Source organism: Rhinolophus sinicus, chromosome 4 (assembly GCF_057876585.1).
Source record: "Rhinolophus sinicus isolate RSI-liver-muscle chromosome 4, RSI-T2T, whole genome shotgun sequence".
Classification (NCBI taxonomy): Eukaryota; Metazoa; Chordata; class Mammalia; order Chiroptera; family Rhinolophidae; genus Rhinolophus; species Rhinolophus sinicus.
In genome coordinates, this window is record NC_142504.1 from 103,857,830 (window position 1) to 103,885,818 (window position 27,989).

The window sequence follows — 27,989 nt, forward strand, 5'->3', positions numbered from 1 at the left end:
TAGCCTTCCTCTAGTCCAGTCCTTCCTTCAGTTTAAGAATGTGCTGATACCACCTTGATAGTCGGGCTGGGATTAACACAGGCTTCTGACGCTCGGTCTGTTCTCTTCCTACTAAATCACACCGTCGGCTCAATCAGGTTTTCCAGCATCTCATCTTCTCACGCCACTCTCTCCATTCTTTACATTAAGAAGGAGCTTGCAGCCCCCTATCTGTACGCTGAAACTAACAGCACTTCATACGAAGCCTGTGACACAAAACTCACAGGGCAGGGGAAATGAGCACTGGGCATAAGTAGCTATAAATAAAAGGCCTAAACTAGTGAAAGTTTCTAGATCTCCTTTTTATTTAAATGTTCCTCATTTATATGCAACCAATTCACGAAAGCCCACACACCAATCTGTAATGCACCTGGTATGGTGCGAAATTGCCAGTTCGGCGGTGTCTTGCTTTTTTTCCCCCACAATAAAAACTGCACAGTGTCATGTCCTTAGGGTACATCATCTCCCTTTCCTGTCTCTTTAATGAGTCCCCAAAGAGGTAGGTTTATAAAATACACCCAACACAGTGGGCTCTGTTTATTCTCTCATTCTGGGAATGCCCATCCAGGGACATTTTTAGAGAATATGTATGTCTAATAGCTCTCGCTGGTATGACCTTGACCACACATGGACCACACCAAATCTGTTTTAGTCAGGTAGGGCTTCTGTAACAAAGTACCACAGACCAGGGGGGCTTAAGAAACACATTATTTCACAGTTTGGAGGCTAGAAGTGTAAGGTCAAGGTACTAGAAGGTGTGCTTCTTCTTAGGGCTCTCTCCTTGGCTTGTAGATGGCCACCTTCTACTTATGTCTTCATACATCATCTTCCCTCTATGTGTATAGCTCTGTGTCCAAATTTCCTCTTATTAGAAGGACATCGGTCGTACTGAATTAGGGCCCACCCTAATAACCTCATTTAAACTTAATTACTTCTTTAAAGACACTATCTCCAAATACGTTTATATTCTGAGGTTGATGGGGGTTGAGACATAATGAATTTGGGGAGTACACAATTCAGCCCAAATACTCTGCCCTCCATGACATTCACCCTTAAATTGCATGCTTTTTTGCATGCAAAATACCTTCACTCCATCCCAAAAGTCTTAAGCCTTCCACCCTCAATGTAAAGACATCTACCTCGAGCAGCTTTTAGGGCTAGAATTGGGAAAGGTAGAGAGGGATTAAAATAACTTGTTATTCTCACCCAAAACTGGAATTTAGTCCTGGTTTGTAGCCCCACAGAGAGAGGCTTTGGCTAACTGGGCACTTCTCCGTCAGGAGAGGGGAAAGGCTTTCCTGTGGGTCTCCAGAACAACTCGATTGGGAGAAAGGTCTGTTTCTCCCACCACCACCACTGCACTAAACTTTCAGGGTAATCTGGGTAAACAGCTCTGGTGAGGGAGAATGCATCTCCTATCACCTCTTCCTCAAAAGGCACCCATCTCCTCTGTTCTGGGGAAGGAATACAGAGAGAGCTGATTCAGCTTATTGAAGGTAGAATCGCTAAGTGGGTAGCTTGAGTGAAACTTAGCAGTTCACCTGTTTTTCCTATTATCAACTGCACTCAAGAGTGTATCAAGAACCACAAACATTAGAAGCCATTGCAAAACCAAGGCTCTGTGTAAAAACCATCTTTCTGAAACTGAGAAGTGGTGGGGAGCTCGCTCGGATTGAAAACAGACAGCTGCTTCGCATGCCTCTCCTAGAACAGCTGCCAGGGGAACCGCAGTCAACAGGAAGCCTCAATGGCACTCGTAGCTTGTCAGGGAATGCACCGGAGAACACTTGCCATCAGCGGGATTCCAGCAGATCACAGCCGAAGGGGAAGGGCTGGGCTTCCCATCATGGTTTGCCAGACTTCCAAAGTTTTGCTTTCGTGTCTAGTTAGCTGGGAGCACGTTTGCAGGTCAAGCTCATTTGCAGTGGTACATACAGGCTGGGACCCTTTTCAGTAAAGAGCCATGTTTATGTTTGATTCTCACATCCACTTGGAAACATAGAGTTTCTGAACCTAGCATTTGAAGTGACAATCGGATCCTTCAGCCTGGCTCACCACCGGCATGGAGAATATCTGGAAGAGGTAAATGGAGCGATGTACACGGCCTTTGGAAGTTCTGTTGCCCCCACCCCCCGCCCCTGCCAATGTCATCCTGATGCTTTAAGAAATCAAAATCACTCAGTTCTACAGAGGCTTAAAAGAGCCAAGTTAGGGATTTGCTAAGGGTGGGGGGGGAAGGGGGGAGTAGGGCTTTGAGATTTTAAAAAACTTTTTTTTTAAATACACACACGTTCACTTTTTAAGAGTGAATAAGGGATGGCTTGAGGACAGCAAACGTGCCCCAGTTTGCCCATCCTTACACATTATTAGAGGAACCTGTCATGGTGACAAATAGCACCCACTAAAGGCAGACCTAGCAGACAGCAAGCACAGGCAGAGTGTTTGCTCCTGCTCCTCCCAAATGCAAATTGTGGAATGAAGGAGGCCTACACCACTGCACACAAATGGTCTAAAAATACCCGGCCTGCCCCATCTCTGTGGGGATCTGCTTCCCAGGCCACAGAGGCCCTGAGGCCTGGGCCCTGCCCAGGGGAGGGGCAGGGGCCCCCCGTCTGCACCCCAGCTAATTACCGAGGACCTGGGCACGCAGCTGCGCCCCACTCTCGGTTTGTGAGCGCCTTGCAAGGCAGTGGTTCTAACTTTAGAACTACACTCTCAACTTTGATCTTCCAGCACTGCTTGGCTTTAGGCAAAACATAAACTTGAGAGCTGCAACATGTTTTTTAAATTTTATTCCCCTGGCAGTTTTAGAATAAGGACAGGAATTATTTTCAAATGAGAATCTTTGACTACATAACACAGGCTTCCAAAATTAAGCAGAAACACATGGCGGCTCTTATTATTAAATTTCCCTTGGAAAACAATGGTTTAAATTATGGGGCGGGGGGAGCAGTCTGATAAAACTTTGAAATGTGAAGCTTAAAGTTTAAAATAAAATTTAAAAAAATAGCTCTATTGGGTTTTTTCCAAGACCAGTATGGAGTTTTTCTAGCCCTGCCCTTATTAATCTCTACCTGCCAATGCCTTAAAAATTGAATGCTTAGGGTTTAAAATATAAATGATCGTTTTTAAAGCTGAAAATCAGGTGCTAAGGGGTTTCCTGAAGTACAGAGACATTTGGACTGCCCGATTAGAGCTCCCCATAAAGCATGTTTTTAAGAAAATAATGAAGAGGTAGAATTTACCTGTATGCCAATCTGTATCTGATTCTGTGTAGTGTTTCGCAGGAAACAGAAACCTTCTAACAAAGTGTGCTGTACATTTCAAGCCCGACTTTGGCTAACAACACTCACATGAACCACAACTCGGGCCATTGTCAGCTTCTGTCATCAAAGTAAATCAATGTACCGCTGTCCTCTTTTCCCCAAGCCATTCCCAGAAAGGGATTTGGGCAAGAAAGTGTTCTTGGAAGCTGCACTGCCTCAGACCTCCCAGGCACTATTTAATTCTCCTTTCCCTTCCAGGACTAAATCAATTACTACCTTCTCGGTGAAGCCTTTCTGATCACCTCATTTAAAAGTTTCCCCATGCCCTCGTCAGCCCACATTTTCATCGTGCATATCACTCGCTTGGAACTTACGATTTCCTGCTGGATGTGGTTAGTGATCTTAAAGATGTGACTGTTCCATTCCCAGCTACTTTATAAGATCCGCAAATGGCAAGAACCAGCTCTTTTTATTTTTGGCACCTCCCATTGGGCCCAGCTCCGTGCCCTGGACCCATGGTAGTGTTCCTGTGCTGGGGGCCACAGGGGATAATTGCAGGGCTCTAGGAATGACAAGAACTTACCTTCTAGCATCACCCAGAGGATGCCCGGGGCAACAAACATAGAGGGGGGGAAAAAGCCAAACTATTTCCCCTCTTCCCACTCCTGCCCCAAAAGAGAGCCCAGTTATGCTGTCTGCTGGAGTTGGGCAGGCAGCTGGGCTCCCTGGTGAGAGGTAAATACCACTATGATTGCTCAGCTGGACAGAGAAATGAAAGAGGATGTGGGGCAGCCGTTGTCTCCACTCTGATTCTGCAAATGACTTATTTTTTTTTTTTTTTTACTTTGGCCATTTCTCATAACCCTGCTCCACCTTGGAGACCTGGCCTGTTTTTAAAGGGATAATTTCTGCACCATGTATTGTTGGTCTCCATAATATCCACCCCCCCCCAACACACACACATACATACATAAATGGCAGCTTCCCATGCCCTCTTTGTAGCATTTTAGAAACAATATTAATACGAGTTGTAGGAAAACAAGAACATCATTCACAAAACTTTGTTTATGTAACTGAACTCCAGTTTGGAATGACTTCCTTCTTGGTTATAAGGAAGTTCCCTTCGTCTTTCAGATAGCCAACCCAGTAAGCGGACTCAACATCTGGGTAGAGAGTTCATTACCTGGATCATGTGACGATATCACGGGTGTGGAGGAGAAACCTTTGCTCAGGTGGCATCTGTGACATAAGAGCTCATCACTCAGAGTGGTCTCGAAGCAGCGTCACCACCTAGGAGCTGGTTAGGAAAGCAGAATCCCAGTTTCCACTCCAGACTCAGTGAATCAGAATCTCCATTTTAACAGGATCCCCAGAGATTCAGACGCACATTAATATTGATTTTTATGCATCCTATGAAAGCTTTCTCCCCACCAAAAAGCTTTCTCCCACCAATCTGTCACTCCCGCCTGAAATGCTTGTTGTAGAGATTCACGGGATGAGGTTATCCATGGTATTTTTTCACCTGTAAGTGGCAAATTCACCCAAGAGGAACAAGTTATTAAGGCAAATCAACTACTAGGGCTGAGATGCCCAACCAAACTCATCTGTTCCTTTCTATGGGGAAACCACATTTGCAAGTGAGAAAAAGAATGAGGTACCGTGTTTCCCTGAAAATAAGACCCAGCTGGACCATCAGCTCTAATACATCTTTTGGAGCAAAAATTAATATAAGATCCGGTCTTATTTTACTATAAGACCAGGTCTTTATAAGATATGATATGATATGATATGACATGACATGACATGACATGACATGACATGACATGACATGATATGATATGATGTAATATAATATAATACCAGATCTTATACTAATTTTTGCTCCAAAAGATGCATCAGAGCTGATGGTCTGGCTAGGTCTTATTTTCTGGGAAGCAGGGTAATAATTTGCACCCTCTAAGACAGTGTGCAAACGGGAGTCCCCTGGTATAAAGAGGCCAGGCTGGGAGGGCTCCTGCCCTGTTCTGTGCTGTTTGGATCCAGATGTGGGAGACAGAACCCCTAAGATGGCAGACTTCCAACAGTGAGAAAATAATCTTCCCAAATGGGTAACCACATCCAGAAGGGCCTGAGAGCAAAAGAGTAGAGTCAGGGAGCAAGTGAGGATGAAAGGAGGAAAGAGCAGGTTGAAATGGGCAAGTGGGAGAGCGAACAGAGCCAAGGCTGGAGACGTGGGCCTGTCCACTGAGGCGAGCATGGCCACACCTCCTGATGTTGTCACACAGGGGTTAGGTTTCAACACATGAATTTTGGGGAGACGCAAACATTCAGTCTATGACTTTCTGTTAGAGCGATTGCTGAGTTGAGCTGTGGATATCAAGGGGTACAGAGCATAGAGACACCTCCCTAATCCCCTGGCATGCTCAGACGCATCTGTGGAGCTGGCTTCTGGTTTTCTCATAGGAGCCATTCTCTCCAGGACCCCATAGTGTCTTTATGTAATCTGGTTTCTGTCCCTTCCCATTCCTCCCCTGCCAGTTCACAAGACATGTCTGTCCCCTAATTGTGGATATGGCCCAATTCTTTTCCCAATAGGAACAAGGGTGGAATAGGAACAGAGAAGACAGACATAGAAACGGAGATTGTGTGGGGGGATAGCTGGACACCCCCTCTTGACACCGCCAGTTCTCCCCATTCACACTGCAACACCCTGCCACAGTTCATTAGTTTGTTAATTAACCAAGTGAAATAAATTCAAAACAAACTTCAAGGGGAACACAAAGGGACAGCCGCCTGAGGGAACAGCAAAAATTCTACCCACTTTTGCTCATTTGTTCAATTATTCAACACCTAGAACAGTGTCTGGCATAGAACAGACCATAAATATTTGCAAATGAGTGACCAAATGAATGAATGAATTTAGGAGACAGACTGAGTGCCTTTGTGTGGGACACTGGACTGCATCCACCGACCAGTCAGTCCCAGCCCTGACAGAGGGTCTAGGGAAACAGATGACACATGCCCGTGTGGCAAGTAAAACAAGCAGGGAATGGGGGAGCTATAGGAGCACACAGAGCACCCCCATGGTGGTGGCTCAGTGGAGTTGGTGGGAGTTAACAGCCAGGGGCACAGATACTGAGTCACAGGTGCTGGGGGTGCCTGCTAAGGGGAGCACCTCCTTCGGCCTCTTGAGGTGTCTCCATGGGGGCAATGACCATAAATCTCCCGTCACAACCTGGGTCCCCAGCACTCTGAGGCTGGACTTCCTCCATTCTTCAGATAGCTCAAGTCCACTGCCAACAGCTGACCATCATTAATGCACACGGTGGACAAAAAATATGGAGCTGTCGTAAACACAGAAGTGGAGGGAAGGAGTGGGGGGAACAGAACAGAGGTTATTGTAGTCCACGTACAATGGGCCTTCGCATTTTAAACACGGAGAGAAAAAAGAGACCGGCAAATTAAAAAGTGAAAAATGGCAGTTTATGGAGAAAGCCTAGTTGTTTTGTGGGAGGATGAGTAAGAGATGGAAGGGAGCAGCTTGATACCCAAACCAGAGGAATTAGACAGTTATCTACTAAAATCTACAGCTTCGGGGAGAAGCTCGAGAGCCATCTAAATTGTTTGACACAGGGAGTAAGATTGAGTTCGGATGGGATTTCATTGGGTAATGGGATCAAAATCCAGGCACCGCTGATTCAATTCCAAGGCTCTGTTGCAACCCGGCTCTGAGCTGGAGGGAAGTGTGTTGTGGTACATATTTATGTTGGAATGCAAGCCGGTACGTATTCTACAGGCACAAAGTTCTTTCATGCTCAAGGAAAAAAAAAAAGTTTCTGATCTTATATATTCTTTCATCCTAAATCTGAAGCACTTAATAAGCAGTCAGTGTTGGCAAAGGCCTGGTCTGAAGGAAGGCTGTGTGTGCGTGTGTGTGTGTGTGTGTGTGTGTGTGTGTCTAAGAGAAACATATATCTTTGCTGCAATGGGGAATGGGCTGCGTTTTCCATAAATGGATAAGAGGAATCTGATGAAGCGTTTGCAAAATTATATGCGTTGCGGGTTACATTTTAATGTGCACTATTCCCCAAGCTCCCCTTTGTTTTTCTTCCTAAGCAGTTTCCACCTGCCCCACATGCCACATTCATCAAGACTTTCACTAGGTCTGGTTTTAGTTCCCGTAAACTGCATCAGGTGGCAGTAGTGGAGTCAGTGGTTCCTGGAGCCAGGCTTTTTGGCCACCCCTCCCTACGCTTCCCAAGCTCTCTCATGTCACCAGATTCAAATCATCCAAAAGCAAAAACTAGAATGCAGGCCACGTAAGGCCGTCTGGAATGTGAGCAGTTGGGGGCAGATAAATACCTTAAAGGTTTTCCCTATAAGATTTGAAGCTTTGAAGTCAGAAATCAGTGGCCAGCTTTTCAAAGAAAAGGGTAACAGGTGTGCTCAGGTGAGCCCCAGACAGCTGGGTCTGTGAAAGCAAGTGCTTGTGCAGGTGTGGTGGCTGCCCTGGCCATATGTCCTGAGCGGACATGGGAGACAGAAGGAGGAACGAGACTGTGAATCAGAGAAGACAGGCCTACTCAGCCATCCATGCCTCATTTGTCTCCAGGTACGCAGAGCAATCCACAAGTAGAGTACAAGAATGTGGCAGATGGGACTTTCCAGGAGGAACCTGCTCCTTGCTCCAAAGCGTTCAGAGATGAGTAAGATATAACTAATAAAATTCTGGCCATACAGCTAATCTCAAAACCAAGAGACTGAAACGGCCAGGACCCAGGAAAAAGAATCTTGCAGAGATGAGTAGTAATGAGGATTTGAAGTAGTGGGGGCGTCTAGATGTTACCAGCAAGGTGTAAGCCCTCAAGACGTCTTGCTGAATGAACTCTAAACGTTGGAATGCCTCAGGTCTTGGTCCTGCCCACCCTTCTCCTTATCCACATGGTCTCTAGGTAACCTTACTCAGCCCCATGCTTTTACACACCACTGATGGCTCCCAACTTTATATCTCTATGCTGACATCTCTCCTAAGCTCCAGACTCAAGAGCCAATGGCATATTCATCCTCTTGGATGTTTCATGGAGCTCCCCAAATAAATATATCTAAACGTGAATTCCTGATTTCCCATGGTACCCCAAATCCTACTATGCATCAGTCCTCCCCATCTCAGAAAGTAACCCTATCATTTCCCAAGGTGCTCTGGCCACAACCTTGGGTTCATTGTTGCCTCTTGTCTTTCTCTCACACTCCACATCCAATCCATCGGCAAGTTCTGCCAGCTTTCCTGTCAGAATAAATCCCATTGCTCCTTTTCGCTCTGTCCCCTGCTACCTGCCATGTCCAAGGCACAACTGTTCCTTGCCTCATGACTAGCATGTCCTCATGCCACCAGTATGATCCCCGATCCCACACTCCACCCTGTGTCTTGTCTCCACCCAACAATCCAAGTGACTTTTTAAAAATATAAATCAGTTTTGCCTGTTCTCGTGCTCACATACTCCCACTGGAGTATTACCCTTAAAATGAAGCCCAAAGTCTTACAATGGCCTGACCTCCAATCCCATCTCCTCCCATCTCCCTCACGCCCATTCCAGCCACACTGGCCTCCTGGCTGTTTTTCGAACCACACCATCTGGTTCTTTCCTCAGCATCTTTATAGCTGTGGTTCTGTCACCTGGAAAACTCTTCTCAAAATATTTCACATCCCACCTTTTGCGTCGCCCTCTCTTCCCTTATCGTGTCCTACTTTTCTACAGAGCACTCATGTCATGCTTTTTGGCCGTCCTGCATGTTTTTAATATTCATGCTCTGTTTGGGAAATTTCAAGATTTCCCAAAGCAGAAATCAGTGTAGCAGGTTTAATAGTGTCCCCTCAAAATCCATGTCCACTCAGAACCTCAGAAGGTGACCTTAGTTGGAAATAGGTTCTTTGCCTCTGTAATCAGTTAAGGATCTTAAGATAAAATCACCCTAGATTTAGAGTGGGCCCTAAATCCAATGACTACAATCCTTATAAAAGAAAAGAGAGGGAGATTTGGACACAGAGACACCGACTTACAGGGAGGAAGGCCATGTGACAATAGAAGCAGAGACTGAAGTTATGTAGCTACAAGCCAAGACCCAGGGAAGAATTCTTCCCTAGAGCCTTGACAGGGAAAATGTCTCTGCCAACACCTTGATTTTGGACTTCTAGCCTCCAGAGTGTGAGCCAATAAAACCATCAAATTTGTGTTAATTTGTTATAGCAGTCTTAGGACATTAATACAGCTAGAAAACACATTTCTCTGGATGCTTGGTAATCAGGACACAAGCAGGAGACTAGATGCCCTCCCGTCAGATATACCCACATGAGACTTCCATTTCAGAACTGAGTACCTGAGGGGGGGTCACGCCCACCTGTTCATTATCTTCCCAGCCCGTGCCTGGACATCGAGGAGCAGAGAATGAACCCTCCCCATATGTCCTGTCCAGATGCCTGACCCGTAGACTTTAGGAGCATAATAAAATGATCAGTGTTTGACACCATAAAACTGGGGTGATTTGTTACACAGCCATAGTGACTGCAACAAAAACAAAATACTTCTCTGATGGTGGGGCTTAGGGAAGATGGAAGGATGAGATGGATCAGATTAGGCCTTTGCCAGAAAGACAGGGGGTTTGTTTGAATAGTTGGATCTCATGTTTCCCACCAGAGAATCATGAACTTGAGGTCCTTCAGGGTACGTGAAAATCATCTTGAATTCTTAAATTTTAGGAAAATAGTTCCAAAATCTGGGTACAGTATACATGAAAGAACCCTCAGTGTCCTCGCCAAGAATACGATTAACACAAATTATTAGTGATTATCCATGTTGCAGCAGGCATTCCCATAGTCCCAGGTTCATGTCAGCCGCCCAGGATCTCTGAAAAGCAGACATTTCCGTTCCCATTTACAAATGAAGGCTGGAGAGTATACGAACTTCAACTTCTGCTTTGAACCCGAAAGACACTTGAAGTCCTGGGTTCTGACAGTCCACCTCCCGGAGTTGTCTCTAAATAATAACAGCCCTGTGTACAATGAGGAGGCTGGAATGCCAAGTGATCTCAATGATCCTTTTCATGATATTTTAAGGCTACTGCCAAGAACAGTGCTGACTGAGACAGCTTAGGGTGCTCACCAGGGTGGGAGCAAACTGTCAGGGTACCTGCAAAGCCCACAATCGGAAGTTCAGAGCAGCAGGTCATACATGATTTTAATAAGAGAGAAAGCCAGGCAAGGGTCCGTTTTAGCAGCCATCTGGCAACTCTGTCTTGCACACTGGATTGAACTTGTACTGAATTTCATGCTTTGGGGCAGAAATTCATACAAGAAAAATATTCCTTGATGCATTTTTGTGCAGTTGGATAGAACCAAGAATTTATTCAGATTTAAATTAAATGCCCCTACAGCTGATATACTACAAAGGCTATTAATCAGGTAGTCCTAATCAATACTGACAGGCCACCCAGAGGCTGCTGGTCGTGACCGGGAACTTGGTGATATCCCTGGAATGAAAAAAAATGGTGGCCTTTTTGGCGGACACAATTCACATCAATAAGTTAGTGAGCAGAGTTGTCATGCACAGTTCAGTGCTAACCTAAGACAAAGCACCCTTGCAAGACTGCTAATCCACTTAAAATAATCAGTACCAGAGCATTAATTTGGCACCCTCCCAAGGATACTACAAGGACCTTGTCAGGTTTCATGAGAATGTAAGCCACAATGGGACCAACTTCCCAATAACCCAGAAATCCAGATGTGTACGCTGTAGAATACATAGAATCCTACTCTTTGTGGACTATGAGCGAAAGATCATGTAGTCCCACGGTTTCACTCTACAGATGAGAAAATCTAGGCTCATGAATATTACGGAAGGGTCTTTTCAGTGAAAGTTTAGCTCATAGTTGTGTAGACCTCAATCTTTAGGGCAGAGAGATCTGGGTCTCTAGCACTTACTCGGTATATGGCGGCGACCCACAACAAGTTAATCCCACCCCCTGCACTTCAGTTTGTTTCTTCATCTCTGAAATGGAGATGCTCATGGTTTTCACCTCATATAGTTATTGCAAAAACCAAAGCAATGGACATAGAATACCTGGTGTCGAGTAAGGGCTCGATCACCTTGAGCTTTGTTGCTCTTTCCTGGGCTCACACAAACACATTCTGGGTAAGCCAGGAGGAAAACTCGGTTATCAGGACTCTCAGGCTGATCCTCATGTCACACCATCCCATCCAAGAGAAAGGTATTTACCATCTGTATCCCTGGGTCTACATTCCAATCCTTCAGGACACTGACCAGCTCCTCATAAGTTAAATAAAATCTAAATAACTTCAATGAATCTGCATCTTTCTTCTAAATAAATCAAGTTCAGCAAGTCATCCCATAACTCAATGCCGAATCCGCAACAATGTAGGCAGCAGCTTCCTTTGGGACCAACATTTTCTGGCTAATTAAGATGAATGTTGTATCGATGAAAGATTATTTTAAAATGGCACCGATAGTGTTTAGACGTTGTCATAACATCAGCCGGTGGATCACTAATTTGCAAATTTTACTAAGGATCTTGCCAATTAAAACCCCTTCTAGACACTCTCAGACACACTGACAGTGACAGCTGATAGACCACATGGAAAAGACATGATCACATTAAAATCACACAAGACTGTTCTCCCTGGAAGGGCTGAGGGAGAGACGAGGGCACGTCCCCAAAGCGAGTGCCATTCAGTCGACCCAACCAGACTGTCAGAGGAGAAAAGCAAATCTTTGGGTTTTATTTTACCCGCACTGTTTTCCAAAACAAACAGTGGAACTTCTCAAAAAGTCTATGGGAAATGATCATCCTGCAAAATTGTTCCTGTGTTTCTCTCAGTGAGACAAGCCAAGAGAATTGCATCTGTGGACCAAACTGAAATTCACCACGACACAAGTCAGCTTACCTGGGAATCAGTGGGTGGCAGCCCAGGGTCCTATGGGTACAGTTTGCACTTCTCCACGGGTGTTCATAAGAGGCAAAAGTCATGAGCAGACCATCGCTGGGAGGCCATCCCAGTTAGCAGCACGGTGGATTCCTGTAAAAGTCAACTTTACAAGCTCTAGCCAGCAGTGAGTGATTGGGGGAAATTCTCCAGATTTGGAAGTAAGGTAGTATGACAAGGCCTGTATTTAAATGGACAGATGTCATATGTATAGCCCTAGTAGCCAACATTTATTGAGCACTTACTATGTGCACTGCCTCATTTACTAATTGCAGGAATCCTATAGGCTGGTGCTATTATTATCCCCCCAAAACAGATGAGGAAATTAAGACTCAGAGATGTTGTAGAACGCATTCTTGTAACCACAGTTGTTATGCAATAGAATTGGGATTTAAACCCATCCTGCTCCAGGACATGGTGGCAAATCTCCAGTGTATCTGGCCTTATCGCTGAGATTTGTGCTTTACCCACATAATTGTCCATGGGAAATTATGGCCTTTGCTGAGATCCATGTGTAATATTTCTCCATTCAATGAGATATTCAGGAATATATCAAATTATCCAAGTATAACCACACATCCAGCAACTATACATAGACATTCTATGTAGAAACCATGTGTACTAAAACCTTATTAAGAATCCGGATTCAAACTATTAATATGCAGTTATTTTTGAAGTATATAAAATTAAAGTGGGTTTATTGAATAAAGTGGTAAGTAAATAAGATGGTACTGGTATTCCAACAACTACAGTTGTGTAATGCATTACCCTAAAGCTTAACGGCATGAGACAACCACTTATGCCCATGAATTCTGTTTGTCAAGAATTAGACAGAACACCATGGGGACAGCTTGTTCTTGATCCACCGTGTCTGGGTGGATCCCCTGGGAGACCTGAGGATGATGGCTGGAATCACGTGAAAGCTCCCTCACTCACGTATCTGAGGGTGGGTGCTGGCTGTGAGCTGGGGGCCTCTGTTCCTCTCCACCTGGGCATCGCCAACACACTGAAGACTTTCTCAGAGCATGGTGACCAGAGTTCTAAAGGCAGGCATGCTCAGAGAGAGAAGGCCAGGTGGAAGCTGATTCACCTTTGGTGACCTAGTCTTGCAAGTCTCACAGCATTGTTTCTACCCCAGTCGATTCATCAGAAGCAAGTCACAAAGCCAGTCCAAAAGCAAGAGGAGGGGAATCAGACACCACCTTTTGTTGGGAGGAATGTGAAAGTCCTGGGGGAAAAAAATGGGATTGGAAATACTGCTATGGTCTTTTATGGAAAATAAAATATTTATTTATATTTATCATATTTAAAAGCACAAATTTTTATACATATACTATATAAACAGATCGGAAGCGTCTATTTACCTATAAACATATTTATCTAGTCCCTAAAGTAAACTTATAAACACCATACTAATTACAAGCCATTAAAAGATTTTCATATTTATATTTTACACGTGTTTTTAAAAGCAGCCCCTCAAAGTATGCTACCTGAAACAGTTGGCTAAATAACCATATATTAGGTTCAAAGACAGTAAAATTATATTTGTCTTTAAATGTTACATTAAGTGCATTTAAAATTTTAAATCAGCTTTTTTCCTATCTAAGAGTTGATGTGATTTTATTTTTTGTGCTTAAAGACCTTGGATTACAAAGACCATTGGGGATCAAACTTGTTGCATCCACTCTTCCTGGGTCAACAAGACTGAATCTAAATCATCCTGATGTCTTTACTGCTTTATTTATTAAAATCCCAAGCAGAAGAAAAATGTGACCTAATACCTCCCACTAGACCCAAAGACAGGCAAGGTATACTATTTGGTTTCAAAATATCTGGGGATTTCCCAGAGATCTTTCTGTTACTGATTTCTAATTCAATTCACCGTGGTCAGAGAATGCACTATGAATGACTTAAACACTTTTTAAATGTTTTGAAACTTGTTTTACAGCCCAGAATATGATAAATGTTCTGTGTGTACATGAGAAGAATTTGTATTCTGATGTTTGGGGGTAGAATGTTCTATAAATGTCAATTAGGTCACGTTGTTTGATCAAGTGTCCAAGTTTTCTATATCCTTCCTGATTTTCAGTTTCCTTCTCCATCTGTTATGGAGAAAGCAGTATTATTAAAATCTCTGACTACAATTGTCTGCTTGTAGACAATTATCTGTTTCTCCTTGAAATACAACCAGTTTGGTCCTCATGCATTTTGAAGTTCTGTTACGAGGAGCATGCATATTTAGAATTATTATGTCCTCTTTATAAAATGACCTTCTTTATACTTGGTAGCATCCTTTGCTACGATGCTTACTTTCTCTGATATTAATATAGCTCAACTTTTTTTCATTAGTGTTAGCAGTTTTTATCTATTCCCATTATCTTTAAATCTACTTGTGTCTTTATTTGATGTAAGTATCTTGCAGATAGTATATTTTTAATCCAATCTGATAATGTCTACCTTTTAATTAGGGTGTTGGGCCTTTTAAATTTAAAAAAGATTATTGATGTGGTTATGTTTGAGTGTATTATCTTGCTATTTGTTTTTTATTTTTCCCATCTGTTTGTTGTCCCCTCTTTTCTTTCTCTGCCTTCTTTTGGATTAATTGATTATTTTTTATGATTCATTTTCTCTCCTTTGCTAGCTTACTACCTCTATCTTCTCTTTCTTAGTTATTTTACTGGTTATTTTAGGGTTATAGTATACACATTTAAGTTATCCCAGTCTATCTTCAAATGATTTTATACCACTTCCCATATAATATAAAACCAAGCAATAGTATACTTCTGCTTCTCAACTCAGCCTCTGTGCTAGTGCCATATATTTTATTTTTACATGTGTTAAAAAAAAAATACATCTCATTATTATTATTTTAGTTTACATGGCCAATAATCTTTGAAAGAGATTAAAAACCAAGAAAAATATTTGTATTTACCCATACAATTCTTTTGTTTAGATAAAGGATTTTTCAACCTCATTACTATTGACAGTCTTGGTTGGGGTGAGGAGTTTGGGGGGGTGGGGGTGGCGTTAGTCCTGTACATTGTAGAATGTTCAGTAGCATCCCTGGCCTGCGTCCACTAGATACTAATAGCGTTCGCCCCTCCTTCCCCACCAAGTTGTGACAACCAAAAATGTTTCCAGATATTGCCAAATGTCTGGAGGGGCAAAACGACCCCCAGTGTAGAGCCACTGGTGTAGAGCCACATCTCCATCTGGTGTCATTTCTTTCTTTTTGAAAGATTCCCTTTAATATTTTGTGTAGTGTGGGTTTGCCAGTGATAAATTCTTTCAGCTTTTGTATTTCTTTAAAAAAAAAAAAAAAAGCTTTGTTTTGCCTTCATTTTTGAGAGATATTTTCCCTATATCAAGAATCGTAGACTGACAGTTTTGTTCTTTCAGCAGCACTTTCAAGATGTGGCTTTGCTGCCTTCTCACTTGTATTGTTTCCAAGAAGCAATCTATGATCGTCCCTATTTTTGTTTCTATGTGTAATGCATGTTTTTTCTCTGGCTGCTTTTAAGATTTTCCCTTTATCACTGGCTTTGAACAAATTGATTGTGATGTGCCTCAGTGCAGTTCGCTTCACGTTTCTTGTGCTTAGGACTCATTCATACTGGTATGAGTCTCAATCTGCAAACAGGTGTGCAAGAAATATCAATTTTCTTTTTTTTTTTTTCTGTTTAACTCATGTTAAATCTAACTCAGAGCCAACCCCTCTCCAACACATTGTGGGACATTCAATCACAGTCATTATTTTCCTTCCCCTACCGAAAAGGGGAAGTAACCTGGGCTGGACACAGATGGGGAGTCCCCTCTAGGCATGGGTCGTGCCCTGGTTGCCATGGTGTCCCGATGTTCTTGTTCACAGCCAATGTTGCCTCTAACCTGTGGCTGAGAAGTGGGACTCTTTAGGTGGCCAGGCCCTCTGCCTGTGCTTCTACTTTTAGGCTGGGACCAATTGAATTCGATCTATGGTATGACTTTGTCCTCTCTCCTTAGGTCTGCTTCTCTCCTGGAGGACCACAGTGGAGTCATGCCTATTTCTACCCCAGGAACTCTCTCCTTCACTGTTTTCAGAGCCACTCCTCCCTCTTCTTTGCCCTCTTCCAGATATCCAGCACAATCTCTTCAATACGTCTGGTTTTTGAAGGAAAGCAAACAACCTCAAAGATTTGCTTTCCACCCGACAAAAATCCCTGAAGCAAAGGAATGCAATAACATGACTACCTCGTTGAAAAGAAAATGAAGAGGAAAGTTTGGAAAGCAAAATCCAAATTAACATCTAAGAGTACCCTGCTACCTGTATAAATTATAACATAAGGTGGTAAATGGGATCATGTACATTAATAAAGTGCTATGGGAATAGTTAAAAACACAGGATCCTATAAGGGAGGCAATCATTGCGTTGGATCTTAAAAGATAACGAAGAGTATGCAAACCGAAAGCATCCCAAGGGAAAGGGAGAAACGTGTGCAAAGGCCCCAAGTTGTGGGGTATCCTGGGAACAATGAGAAAACAGAGAGAGGTGAGTGGAGGTACTCATATGTGCAGATGGAATGGGGAAAGGATAGAACTGTAATAGAAACTGTCAAAATTAGTCAATAAGTAATGGTGACGGGCTTCATATGCTAAACTAAGAAACTCAGATGTGATACTATAGGGAGCAAGCAGTCACAGAGATGCCTTAGGCATGTGAATGACATAAATTGCTCTATTTTTTATTACGTAGTTATAAAAAATTAGGATGTAGCATTATGGCCAAAAGAAAAGAAAACCATTTTTGTTTTCTATTGCTGCATAGAATGTCACCACAAATTTAGTGGTTTGAAATGGCACACATTTATTCTCTCACAGTTTCTGTGAGTCAGGAGTCCAACACAGCTTATCTAGGTCCTCTCTTCCGGGTCTTTCACGACCCTGCAATCAAGATAGCAGGTAGGGCTGGAGTCTCATCTGAAGACTGGACTGGAGAAGAATCTGTTCATGTGATTGTTGGCAGTATTCAGTTCCTGACAGAGTGCTGGGCTGAGGGCCTCACTTCCTTCTGACTGTTGGCCAGACTCCACCCTCAGTTCCCTGCCACTAAGATTCACCATAGGGCAACTCACAATCTGGCCACTTGTCTCATCAAAGCCAGCAAGAGAAAGTGTCAGCTAGTAGGAAGGAAGTTACAACCTTAGGTGACGTAATCAGACCAGTGAAATCGCATCACCTTTGCTATATTCTCTTAAGTAGAATCAAGTCACAGGTCCCACCCAATCTCGAGTGGAGAGGAATATCCTAGGGTTTGAGCACCAGGAGAGGATTCAGGGACCATCTTGGAGTCTGCCCACCACAGAAAGAATAGAAGAGCAATTAAACACTGGAAGCTGCCTTCTAGGTTTGGAGTAGGAGATCACAGCTGCTCGTCAAGCTGACAAGTAATTATAATTGAAAATAGACATTAAATAGATCTAATGTCATCAATTTTCTCAGACATTGTTTCGTTGTTGTTGTTGTTGTCTTTGTTATTGTTACAGGACTTGATTCTAGACGTTAGCAGTGTTTCACAAATTGAAGTCTGAAGCTTTTCCCAAGTGCTTATGAAACTGGTTATGGAGTTCAGAAAGGTCAATGAGCAGAGCCAGTGGACTTGTGTGCTAGGCCAACCTGTTCCAAAAACTTGTGTAACTGAATAATAATTAATTATTCTTGGCTTCAGTTTCCTCATCTGCAAAATGATAACACTGGACTAAATACTGCCTTTCGGCTCTAACAGTGTTATGAATACATACTTTCCTCACCATTCAATCATCTTGAATTATGCCCGATTGTTTTAGCCCAAATTTGAAAGGCCTTTGGGGGCTTGGAATTTGCAATCAGTCACTTTAGGATGAGTCTCAAGAGAACAGCCTTGAGATATAAATTGATGCAAAGTGGATCTGTGAGACCTACAAAAGATGACATAGTGACTGCAGAGTATGTGTGTGTGTGACAGGGGTGGGGAGTGTGAGTCCAGCTGTCATGGAGTCACCGGCCCTTCAGTGTCCTGTTTGACACACAGATTTAGCAGGTACATTCTCTCAGAGACTTTCCAACCAAAGGTGCTGGCGTATTTCCAGACTGTAATTATAGACAGCTTTTCTGTGCAACCCCCACCCCTAAGCTAAGACTAGGACTTAGCTCACTCCTGCCCTGAACTACAGCGTCCAGGGTGGCTCCCTCATGACTCTCACTTCCCTCGCCACCCACCGACGTAAAGAGCATTTCCTGTCCACATATATGGTTTGTTAAGCATGTTGCAATACTCTCTGTTCCATAGATATTAATTTAGCAGGTTCTCTGGATGAGAGACACTTAGTGGTAAGTATGCAGACACCTACATCATTATGAACTGCAACAATTCCTTAAAAGCAAAAGCAAAAAGAGCTCCAGAAGCATAGAGTGGGGAGAAAGACTCGAGCACAGGGAAGATAACATTGAGAAAGTGATATTTGAGCAATGATTGAAAGGATATCCAGGAGTTAAATGGTAAACAGTGAAAGAAAGCGATATGCTTGATGGGCAAAGAGCAAGGAAAGGATGGTGGCAGAAGAGTCTGGGGAAATGTGAAACCCAGATTACAAAAACTCTTCCATCTAGGGAAGCCATTGAAGAGTTTTAAGCTAAATAGTAGTATGATCCAGTTTGCATCCTTGAAAGATCACTCTGGCTAGAGTTTGAAGAGCAGTGAGAAAGCAGTTAGAAGGATATTCAGTAGGCCAGGTAAGAGATCACAGCAACTTGGATGAGGTGGAGAAAATTGAGGTGGAGAGAAATGGACCTATTCCAGAGATATTTGGAAGTTCTGGGAGGATTTAATGGTGGATTCAGCAGGGGAATTTAGGAAGAAGGAGAGCTCCTAGGTGTCTAGCTTAGACAACTGAGTGAAAGGCAGTAACTTTCATTAAATGAAGCAACACTAAGGGAGAGTCAGCCTTCAAGGGTTGGATTATGAGTATGGGCTCAGCCATGCTGACATTGAGGTGCCTTTGTAACCTCCCATTGGAGGTGACAAGGCAGATGCTGTACATTTGCTCTGGAGTTCAGAAGAGATTTCTGAACCAGGGATGAACATATGGGAATCCTTGACCCATAGATGGTAACTGAAGACTCAAATGTGATTGATCCTATATAGGGAAAGAACGTAGAGTGAGAGAAGAACAGAACCAAGACTTGAGGGACCTCAGTGTTCAATGGGCAGGCAAAAGAGGATGACCCAATAAGGAAGGTTGGCAACAACTAGCCAAAGATATAAAATGAAAAATCAAGAGGGAAAAGATACGCAAATGTTTCACAGAGGTAATGATCAACTTTAATGAGAGACCCAGTATGATGAGATTTGAAGGCTGTTCATTGTATTTGGTGACATGGAGGTCATAATGACTTTAAAAGAGTCATTTTAACAGTTATAGAAATGCAGATTGGAATGGGTTGAGGGATGAGTGGGGAATGAGAAGAAAGTAGGTGTGGTTTAGCTATGAGGGGATGAGAGAGATTGAATGGGAGCTAGAATATAAGGTGTCTTTGAGGGAGGAGGATTTTAAGATGGATGAGGAGCCTTTACAGTGGTGAAACGCTGATGGAAATGTAAATCATGCAGAGAAGAGAGATCATATTGGTAAAGATGCTCAGAAAGCAAGGTGGATGGGATCCAGAACACACGAGGAGGAGATAGGTGGCGTTAGACAGATGGAGGAATGACAGCTTGTTCCAACCGGGACTTGAGAGGAGAGGCTGGATAAAGATGCAGATCAATTTGTAGGTTTAATAGAGAAAAAGTGGCACATGTGTGTAAGGGAGCTCCTATAAAATGGCTTCCATTTTCTTTTGGAGTTCCTTTGCACATATGTGGGATGGAAATGGTAATGGACTCATGTAAGGGAATCTTTCCTGTGAGTACAGGAACTATAAGCTTATATTTTCACGATCTTATCAACAAAGTGAAAAAAAACAAAACTAGTCCATCTGTGTATTAAATATCAGATAAGATTTTCGTGGCTTGCTTCTCTGAAATCAACCGTTTTGCTTTGGGTCTGTATAGTGTTTTTTGTTTGTTTGTTTACTAAAATCATCTCATTTACGCACATGGACACATCAAATCACATTTTCAGAGGGACTGAGCTTAAATACATTTTCAATCTACCCTACTCAAGATAAAGCTTCCTGGATCGTGTTTAGAGTTTCAGCAACGTCATGCTACATTTACATTTCAACAATTACTGGAACACTTTACTATCGATGTAATTTCAGCAATAATTCAGATTCTAACCATTTCAAAGAGGCAGTCTCTCAAAACATTCGAATGCTTTTCCAAAAATTTCTAAATCCAAGTAGAGCCAAAGTGTTTTAGGTAGTCTAGAGGTTAACCGTCAGGTTTACACAAATCTTCCAAATTCCCAAACCTCCAGTGGGACAAGAGGTTCCAAAATGTGGAGGACACCACAACTCCATCTAATATTCCTTGGCATTTACTAATTCTTCCCTAGTCTCCTAATCAATCCTTTTCTTGTACCCATCTGTGGTATATCAAACACCCTTTCATTTAGGGCTCATTTTGACTCTGGTCTCTGAAATTATGTTTATTTTTTAATTGTTCTTAGACTCTGAAGACTTATTAGGCATTAATGAAGAGAACGACTTGATAGGTGTCAAAGGAGTTTCCAATGAAGAGTTGCCAAGGATGAGATTGATTACAGGGATGAGTCTATGAAAATAACAGAGAAGGGTTGAGCTCTGTAATTAAATCTCTAGGTGCCTGAGCTTACACAGGCCTCCAAAAAAGATAAGATGAAACCAATATAGGTGATTATTTAGGCCTATTAGCAATCCAAGCCAAAAAAACATAATCATAACTCATAATTTAAGAGGGGATTTTAATTAAAAAGCAAATGTTGAGAGAATATCTCTGGCAATATGAGTGGTGAATTAATGACAAATAAAAGCACTTTTGCACACACTATTCAGAAAACTTTCCTCTTCCACTTCACTAGGGAATGACTTGTTTTTTTCTTTTTTTTTATATTTGCTCCCTTCGATTCAAACTGCTCTGTTCCATGAGCACTAATGAACTTTTTCAAGAGGGTTGCCAATTTCTTTACCACCAGCTCTGTGTCACTGCATCAAAGTTGTTGCGACACCCTCATGACTATTCTGCCACTCCTGTTATCATCCTTAAGATATGGTTAACACCACCTCAAGCAAGATACCTGGTGTGCAGGACGACAGACCAGGGAGAGGGTTGCCCACAGAAGCAGCAAGTGAGAAAGGAAATTCCCAGGAACCAGTCAATACAGGAGGGATGTTGTGTCAAGAGCAATTAAGTGGGTCCTGAGCCAAGAATATGTAAAGGTAGGAATCCAAGGTAGCAAGAAGAGACTGGATCATGCGTCTGGTTGGGTAGGCAAGACCAGGACTTAATGATAAGAAACAACGATGCCTCAATGGGGAAGCCAAGAGTGAGTGAGGTTAGGTAGAGCAAGAAATGAAGACCATGAACACTAGGCATGTGTTGGGATGCACGTTCTCAGTGGCCATTCTCACTAGACATAGATAGCATGCACAGAAGGAATATTGCATTATTGAAAATAATGCTTTTATGCCCACGAAAGGCTTAGTTTGAAATTAAAACACAAATGTATACATAGCAAGAGGAAAAACAATAAACTAAATCCCATCTTTCCTCCCTGAAAATTCTGCGTGAGTTGAACAGATTTTGTGCACTCATTTTCAAGATCTTAGCCAGTATATCAAGATGGAACATGGACCATGCAACTTTCTCCCGTGCCCCATTTTACTACTGTTTTGCAGAGTATCTTCCATATGCACATGAGATAACTCCATGTTTAGTTGAAATAGATCTTTTTGTGTTTCATACTATTTGGCACTCAGACCACAAGAAAATCAACAACAAACAGTGTGAGGTTTACTCTTTTTTGTAATCTTGCTTATAGATTGTGTAAAAAGAAACCAATGGTTTTTCACAAAGAAATTTCTTACTTTTTATTTCTCTGGCTTAAAGACCCTCTTTTCCAAGGCATTCTCTCTTCCTCTCCCCACCTCTTCCTAGAGCAAATCAGCTCTTCTTCCATCTCTTACTTCAGGTTCTCTCAGACCAACTTTCCCAAACCCAGACCTAATATCTGGGTTCTAAAGGTCCATGCTTCTCCCCAAAAATGTTCATCAAAGCAGGCTCCCAGCAAATGGTGATCTATCTCCAAGGGGTAGGAGGATGGGAAGAAGGGGTTGTTCATGATTTTACACGTTGAGTATTGTTAGAATCCTAGATTGACATTTAGTTTGTAAGCACAAACATGGAAGACAGGTTAGTTAGATTGAAAGTCAGCATGTACCCAAATGAAAGGCACAGACTACTAAACAGGAGAGCAGGATGGATCAGGTAGATCAAGGACAGCCTTAGGGAGGACCTGGTGAGCTGGGCCTAGATTTGTAAAGACACTGGAATCAGGAAAATTCAGGTAGGCAAACAAAAGAGAGGGAGTTGAAATGAACAAAGGTGCAGGAATGAGCATGGATTCTTCTATATTCTGATTAGAACAGAAAATATGTCAAAAGTGATGGCAAGTTAGGTGTGGAGTCCTAACCCTGGAAGCATTTGTGCCAAAGAGATTGGACAAGCTAAGCTGGGTGGCCACCATGAGATGGCCTGTGCTGTGACCCCTGGTAGAGCCTGGTTTTAAAACAAGGAAAAGTGTTCATCAGAGGGTAGCTGATATCCAAACTGGAGGAGACAGAAATGGACAAGGGGATGGGACAAGATGACTACTCAATATGAGACCTGAAGTCAGGTTGGTAGCCAAGAGAACAGGAACAAACTCTGGAATGGGCCAGTGTTTCTATAGGTTAAGATTGATGTGGGGTCCAGGTGAGATTTCCCCTGTATAACCATACAGCCTACCAGGCGGACAAATCTCTTAAAGGTATTGTTCTAGGGTGTGTGCCTCACAAACAAGGAGCAGTAATTTAATGCAGTAATTTCACCAGTCAAAAGAGGTCATTGGACTTTTTTGAGTAGAGCAGCCATGTCCAAGAGGGTGATGGCTTGTAAAAATTGACTAATGTGTGCAGTATGGATTATAACACCAGGAATGAATGAATGAATAAATAAATAAATAAATAAAATTCAATTAATAGTTACACAAGTAGTTTATCCATTTATTTACTCAATATGTATTTGTTAAGAATCTATTATTTGTCCAACACTGGTAAGCAAAGCAGATCTAATTGTGACTTCATGGAATTTATCATCTAATGGGAAAGTGACATTAAACAATTAGTGGCATATGTTACAAATCGAGGTGCTACAAAGAAAAGGTGTAAGATATTATGAGAAGTTATAACAGGGAGTTGTGACATCAGGGACTTGACAAGATGGAGCTCATTTTTACCTTAGCCAGCCTAATTTGAATGTAGTAATCAGGGCAAAGACTGGAGTGGATTGAAAATAAATGAATAGAAGGAAGGAGCAAGGAAGGGAAAGAAGGAATAAAATGTACAGAAACCCTACCTTATGAATAATATATCCAAGAATACATGCCCTGTCGGCAGGCAGAGCACTTGAATAGGAGATCAGAGCTGGCTCTATGGAGGATGAATGGGCAAAGATGCAATTGGGGCCATATTCACCAAGGAAAAGAGTGCAGAGAAAGACACACAGACAATCAACGATGAGCCTGAGCAAATGCCCCCGATGGGAAGGGTGGGAAAAGAAAAGGAATTCAGAAAAACTCAGGAAAAGGATACAGTTAAATATCAGCATTGGAGATAAGAAGAGTTTAGTTTTACAAGATGACTAAAAACATTTGTGATCCTGAACAGTTTCCTTCCAGGAGAGAAGAAATTGTTGATCATTTTTAATGGAAGAATTTCTCTAGCGAGAAGGGCCATGACACCCCACGGATGGAGCTAAGAGTCGTGTGGGGGAGCCTACCTGTGTGTGAGCCTGTGTGGGGGTGCAGGGTGGAGACAAACCTTGTCAGGCCTGACCCATGGGGGCCCCGACCCGAACACTGTTGAGAAACTGAATGAACAGACAAATACACACAGGTCTAAAGGCCAGGAGATAAGGGAACAGGGACGAGAAGAGCGGAATGTCAATCACACACACCGCCATTCCTGTTTAGAAAGGGAAAGACCTGCCATAGTCGATGCTTATAGACATCTTTCTACTTTCCACTTCTCAAACGACTCTCACAAAACACTTCTGAGTCTCCACTCCTGCCCCTTATTCCTTTATTTTCTGCTTCATAAAATAAAGGAATAATGGATAGCTCTTTAACAGTACTGAGGTAGATTTAGAAACAAAACTAACTTAAACAAAAATTTAAAAACTCCCAAACCTCAACCAATAAACCAAGAAAAGTGATAAAGACTTCAAGGATAAGTTGAGCAGAAAAGTGAGCCAGGCTGACTTACATTACTAAGTTTAACTTCAAAATGTAGACAGATAGGGTTTTTTGTTTGTTTGTTTTTGTGTTTGTTTTTTTGTTTTGTTTTGTTGTTTTTTTAAGAATCTAGAGAATTCATTAGGGTCTATACTGTGATTTTGCCTAATTAGGTCTCAAAAATTAATGCTATGAGTATAATAGAGAACTAATAGGACAAATGCTGGTCTATGAAGCCCCATGAAAGTAATACATCTTATCTTAGTAATGATTATGTTCCTTTTTATTATTAAAGATGCAATTAAAAGAATTTGTGTTTTCCCCTTTGTATGAAAAAGTAATAAATATTATAGTTGATAGTCTGATTTTTCATATATGGTGACACTGGAAATGTAATTAGCTGTATCTTTTTAACAGAATTACTTAAATGACTGTAATGACAGCTTAAACATTCTAAAATGGAAAGTAGACTCATTATTTGAATAGAAATACAGTATTGGTATTCTGTTCCTCTAAGTTGCTACGGACATAACATCTACCATTTATTAAGTACTACTGCAGGCCAGGTATTACTAAAGCTTTAAAGAAAGGTTGTGCCTCCTGCAAAATGCCAGCAAAAACACTGGGAAAGGAGTGACTTCCTAGTGATTCTTTAAAAAGAGAGAGAAAAGGGAAGGAAGCAAAGGATAGGAAGGGTAGGGTGACTATTTCCTGGATGACTCTGTGTTTATGTTTATACCTGATTCCCACAATCAGAGCTTTCCGTAACTGGTTGGGGTTGATAATAATTTTGGTGATGATGAGGATGAGCATGACAAATATAACTTTCTCCTAGTCCCCAAGTGGCATATCAACAGGAAATATTATCATCTTTAATTTGCAGGCAAGGGGGAAAGGGACAGATTAAAATTGTGTAGCAACCTCTTTTGTCTACTTGTCAGACATGATGTGTATCTGAAAAAAATGGAAATAAGTAAAAGCTACAAAACTTTGGAAAATCTCCGGTCATTTCACTATAAGTCCTAGGAATTACCTTGATGAAATAAACACTTCTGCCTGGTACCCTTCCCATGATTTAACTCATTCCACATTGTCATTAAATAGTGCACATTCCAATGACATTTTGGCATCAGTCTTATAGCACAACAGTGGTATCTCTGGAGTCTTCACCTGCTGATGGCAACACCCCCATCAAGATGTCGTCTTTCCAGGATTAACAAAACTGAGCTTCCAACTAAGGGATTTTCAGCCTATAGCACAACTTATACGATTCAGCCGTAGCTTCCAGTGAAGTGTGAGCAGCCCGGCTCTGTTAATGGGCTTCCCACCCAGAAAGAGGGCACCATCCAAACAGTGTGTGTGCAGGGGGATGCATCTTGGGTTATGGCCGCAGCCAGAGGAAGGACAGTGCTGCTAAAGCCCACACTCCCGGTAATGCCAGAGTGCCACATGCTGTGCACTGAACTGGGTTCTCCCAAACCCGTATGTTGAAGCCCTAACCCCCAATGTAATAGTACCGTGTTTCCCCGAAAATAAGACCTACCCGAACAATCAGCTCTAATGTGTCTTTTGGAGAAAAAATTAATGTAAGACCTGGTCTTATATTATGTAAGACCTGGTGTTATATATTATATTATATTATATTATATTATATTATATTATATTATATTATATTATATTATATTATATCTGATCTTATATTATATAAGACCAGGTCTTATGGTAAAATAAGACTGCGTCTTATATTAATGTTTGCTCCAAAAGATGCATTAGAGCTGATTGTCCAGCTAGGTCTTATTTTCAGGGAAACACGGTATTTGAAGATGTGGCCTTTGGGAGGTGATTAGGTTTAGATATGATCAGGAGGGTGGGGCCCTCGTGATGGGATTAGTGCCTTTATAACAAAGACAGAGAGAGAACTCTCCTCTCTCCCTTTCTCTCCCTCTCTCTCTTTTTGCCTTGTGAGTACACGGTGAAAATGTGACCATTGGCAAGTCAAGAAGAGAATTCTCACCAGAACCCGATCACACTGGAACCTTGATCTTAGATTTCCAGCCTCCAGAACTGTGAGAAAATACATTTCTGTTGCTCAAGCCACTCGGTTTATGGTATTTTGTTACGGCAGCCCAAGCAAACTGGAACACCATAAAAGCCATCCTGAAAATATTGAAGGAGAACATTTCCAAAGTCACACGTTTTCACCTTTGGAACAAATAAGAATCTGAAAACTTACTTTTCCAGTACCATTTGGAGAATGACTTTCCAGCCACCAAGAATGCCTAAATGGCAAAGTGCTTCTACTCTTGGTTTCTTCAGAACATCCCTATGGAATAGGCACAAATAGGTATTATTGTTGCCAGTTTACAGGTATGGAAACTTTGGCATAGACTTGATTAATTTCACACAGGATTATCAAAACATTAAGCAAAACTTCTGACTATAAACCAAGATTTCTAATCCCTAAACAGAATAATGAACTATCTCTTTAAAAATGGATAATAATTAGATAGAATTTTAATAGGAAATTTTGAATATGTATACTCAGCATGGCAAAATTAATTATATTAATGTCCTTAAAGTCATTAAATGAATAGTAAAGCAAATCAACAATATGTAGAAGGCGCATCGGTAGCTGTTAAGGATGTAGAAAGATGTGTCAACTACAGCTGCTCTTCAGTAGGGGAGAGAAAATAAAGAACACATTAAAAGATAACTTTTTCAAAAAGAGGACTAAGATATCTTTACACTACAAAGCATTGTATAACATCTGGAGTAGGAGTCAGCAAATTTTTTCTGTGAAGGGCCAGATAGTAAATATTTCAGTATCTAGTAGCCATAGGACTCTGTTGCAGCTATTCCCCTCTGCCATTGTAACTTTGTAGCTAGCTTGAAAGCAACTGTAGACATTTAGTGTGGAATAAATGGGTATGGCTGTGTTCCAATAAAACTTTATTTACAAAAACAGACAACAGACTGGATTTGACCCAAGGGCCATAGTTTGTTGACCATTGATCTAGACAACAACTTACCTATGTGGTTTTTAATAACTTAGCTATAGCTTTTAGCTATGTAGCTCTTTCATTTTTCTGATAAAGTCTCTTCCTTAATTATCCATTGTTTATTTTGAATAGGTAATGAGAATACCAGTACAAAAATGCAAGAAGGCCCGAAGGTTACTCAGTGAGAAGTATAAAGCCCCCCCTCTCCCCTTTTACCATCCTTTTCTCTCTTCCATCCCTCCCCAACGCCCATCCCCAGTTTCTCACG

At 42.0% G+C, this 27,989-nt stretch overlaps 1 long non-coding RNA gene across 1 annotated transcript; it reads right to left on the reverse strand.

Annotated features, from left to right (window-relative positions):
* Positions 1-41: 41 nt before the first annotated feature.
* LOC148758432 (uncharacterized) lies at positions 42-27,931 on the reverse strand. The gene is made up of 4 exons (XR_016020993.1): positions 26,956-27,931; positions 12,262-12,393; positions 4,489-4,602; positions 42-2,112 (listed from the first exon to the last, which is right to left on the reverse strand). It is a non-coding gene; the product is annotated as an uncharacterized LOC148758432 (long non-coding RNA).
* Between the last annotated feature and the right edge of the window lie 58 nt (positions 27,932-27,989).